The sequence below is a fragment of the Natator depressus genome, chromosome 4 (genome assembly GCF_965152275.1).
Source record: "Natator depressus isolate rNatDep1 chromosome 4, rNatDep2.hap1, whole genome shotgun sequence".
Lineage (NCBI taxonomy): Eukaryota > Metazoa > Chordata > Testudines > Cheloniidae > Natator > Natator depressus.
Window position 1 is genome coordinate 91,385,806 of NC_134237.1, and position 3,770 is coordinate 91,389,575.

The window sequence follows — 3,770 nt, forward strand, 5'->3', positions numbered from 1 at the left end:
GAAGGTCTACTGCTAATACAGACACTGATACGGACATAATTAACGAGGAGGTACATATGTTACGTTCCATAAAAAAATATTGGTGTGAAGTTTTCATTAAAAAATAATTGAAATTCACTGGAATTGGTTTCACTGTTACCTGGCTTCTAAATCAAGAGAGAGGTGGTAATAAGTGCTCATATTTCAAAATGCTCAGGAGTAACAAAGTATCATTAGGCAGCTTCTTTGAATTTAGCATGTTGAAATTCATAATCCAAAATACAAAACACCACACTTTGTGTGGACACTATTTGTACACAATCCAAAGGAAATCTGAACAATAGAATAAAGGGTGTAAGAATTGAAGTTGGGATTCATCCTTAATCAAAAAGGGGAATTTAGTGGAGTTGATGTTGTATCAGTCTATATTGAAGACTTTATTCTAATTCAGAATATTTATGGTATGAATCTAGAGTGTACTAGAATGATGGTTCATTAATATTTGTAAAATGCTTTGTGATCCTTGTATGAAATGTAATATACAATTAAGATTATTGTGGTAATAGTTACAATACTGTTTGTGTGAGTGGAGAGGTGAGGGAGTTCAGAGATAGAAAGTTAAAAGCAACGACTGTCAACTTTTGGTAAACATAAAACAAAAAAAAAGTAAAAGACCACTACATCAGGAACGGACCCACAGAGTTGTAATTTAAGGACTGTTAACATTTACTGAGATCTAAATAGTTTACTATTTCTGATGTGAATAAAGAACGTTGAACTCAGACAAAATTCAAGTATTGCCCTTTAAGAATCAATCTATCCTGAATATGCACACACACACAAAAAACAACCAACAAATAACCAAAACACCCTTTCCACTTTGCCACAAGAGCAGGAAGAGTGGATTTTCACATGAAGTGAAAACCTGCTGCTGCAGATATTTTTGAACAGTTGCATTTTGAGTACATGCTTTCTGCCACTATCTTGTAAGAAGAGAACAAAATGTGTCAGAAAAGCCTTCAAACATGCAGTGAGAAAGTAGTGCTTTCAAAGTTTAGGGCAAATTTAGCAGCGTTAGATCGATTTAACCCTGCACCCTTCCACACGATGAAGCCATTTACTTCAACTTAAAGGGCACTTAAAATCAATTTCTGTACTCCTCTCCCGACGAGGGGATTAGCGCTGAAATCAACCTTGCCAGGTCGAATTTGGGGTAGTGTGGTTGCAATTCGACGGTATCGGCCTCCGGGAGCTATCCCAGAGTGCTCCTATGTGACCGCTCTTGACAGCGCTCTCAACTCAGATGCACTGGCCAGGTAGACAGGAAAAGGCCCGCGAACTTTTGAGTCTCATTTTCTGTTTGGCCAGTGTGGCAAGCTGCAGGTGAGGGCAGATCTCATCAGCAGAGGTGACCATGATGGAGTCCCAGAATTGCAAAAGAGCTCCAGCATGGACTGAACGGGAGGTATGGGATCTGATCACTGTATGGGGAGACGAATCTGTGCTATCAGAACTCTGTTCCAAAAGACGAAATGCCCAAACATTTGAAAAAATCTCCAAGGGCATGAAGGACAGAGGCTATAACAGGGACCCACAGCAGTGCCGCGTGAAACTTAAGGAGCTCAGGCAAGTTGACCAAAAAAACAGAGATGCAAACGGCTGCTCGGGGTCAGAGCCCCAGACATGCCGCTTCTATGATGAGCTGCATGCCATTCTAGGGGGTGCAGCCACCACTACCCCACCCCTGTGCTTTGACTTGGTCAATTAATTATCACGCAACAGGGATGCGCATTTTGGGGATGAGGAAGATGATGATGAGGAGGTTGAAAATAACACACAGCAAGCAAGCGGAGAAACCATTTTCCCCTGAGAGCCAGGAACTGTTTCTCACCCTGGACCTGGAGCCAGTACCCCCCGGACCCACCCAAGGTGGGCTCCCGGACCCGCCAGAGAAGGGACCTCTGGTGAGTGTACCTTTGTAAATATAATACATGGTTTAAAAGCAAGCATGTTTAATGATTAATTTGCGGCCAGTACAGCTACTGGAAAAGTCTGTTAACGTGTCTGGGGATGGAGCGCAAATCTTCCAGGGACATCTCTATAAAGCTCTCCTGGATGTACTCCCAAAGCCTTTGCAAAAGGTGTCTGGGGAGGGCAGCCTTATTCCATCCTCCATGATAGGACACTTTACCACACCAGGCCAGTAGCACGTAGTCTGGAGTCATTGCATAACAAAGCATGGCAGTGTATGGTCCCGGTGTTTGCTGGCATTCAAGCAACATCCGTTCTTTATCTCTCTGTGTTATCCTCGGGAGAGTGATATCATTCATGGTCACCTGGTTGAAATAGGGTAATTTTATAGGGACATTCAGAGGTGGCCGTTCCTGCTGGGCTGTTTGCCTGTGGCTGAACAGAAATCTTCCCCACTGTTAGCCACACGGTGCGGGGAGGGGTGAAGTGATCATCCCAGAGAATTGGGTGTGTGTGTGGGGTTTAGTTGGGTTTGTGCTGCATGTTAACCGGAAAATCGCAGCCCTCCTTTTAAATTGCCAACCCAATGGCTGTTTGGCATGGGAAATGAGGGCGTTGCTGTTTGAAACCATTCCCACATGTTATGAAGGTTAAAGAAACCAAAAGACTGTGGCTTACCATGGCTGCCTGCAAGCCGAATTCTGTTGCCCGCCGGCCCTGTGTGTGTGTGTGTGTGTGTGTGTGTGTGTGTGTGTGTGTGTGTGTGTGTGTGTGTGTGTGTGTGATCTCTCACACCAAACCGGCAGACCCTCAATATAAGAGGCAAAATGCAACCTTGTACCAAATGCAGATGTGCTATGTAATGTTAACAGCAAGGTTCACCCTGAAAGAGTCTACCCATTCTTCTCTAAAATGTGTCTTTTTAACTACTACTTTCCCTTTTTTTCCCCTCCCGCAGCTGCAAATGTTTCAACGCTCCCCCTATCATCTCCGTCCCAGAGGCTAGCGAAGATTAGAAGGCAAAAAAAATGCATTCAAGATGAAATGTTCTCTGAGCTCTTGCAGTCCTCCCACACTGAAAGAGCCCAGCAGAATGCGTGGAAGCAGACAATGTTAGAGTCCAGGAAATCACAATATGAAAGCGAGGACAGGTGGCGGGTTGAAGATAATAAGTGGTGGGTTGAAGATGATAGGTGGTGTCAGCTTGCTGACAGAAGGCAGGAGTCAATGCTGAGGCTACTGGAGGATCAAACTGATATGCTCCGGCGTATGGCTGAGGTGCAGAAAGGCAGCATGAGCACAGACCCCTGCTACATCCCCTGTGTAACCAACCACCCTCCTCCCCAAGTTCCATAGCCTCCTCACCCAGACGCCCAAGAATGCGGTGGGGGGGCCTCCGGGCACCCAACCACTCCACCCTAGAAGACTGCCCAAGCAACAGAAAGCTGGCATTCAATAAGTTTTAAAGTGCAGTGTGGCCTTGTCCTTCCCTCCTCCCCCACCCCTCCCGGGCTACCTTGGCAGTTATTCCCCTATTTTTGTGATGAATTAATAAAGAATGCATGAATTTGAAGCGACAATGACTTTATTGCCTCTGCAAGCGGTGATCGAAGTGGGGAGGGGAGGGTGGTTAGCTTACAGGAAAGTAGAATGAACCAAGGGGCGGGGGTTTTCATCAAGGAGAAACAAACAGAACTGTCACACCGTAGCCTGGCCAGTCATGAAACTGGTTTTCAAAGCTTCTCTGATGCACACCGCGCCCTCTTGTATTATTCTAACCGCCCTGGTGTCTGGCTGCGTTTAATCAGCGGCCAGGCGAT

At 45.5% G+C, this 3,770-nt stretch overlaps 1 pseudogene; it reads left to right on the forward strand.

Moving 5' to 3' along the window:
* The first annotated feature begins 1,393 nt into the window (after window positions 1-1,393).
* Window positions 1,394-3,306, forward strand: LOC141985919 (uncharacterized; annotated as a pseudogene).
* The last annotated feature ends 464 nt before the right edge of the window (window positions 3,307-3,770 follow it).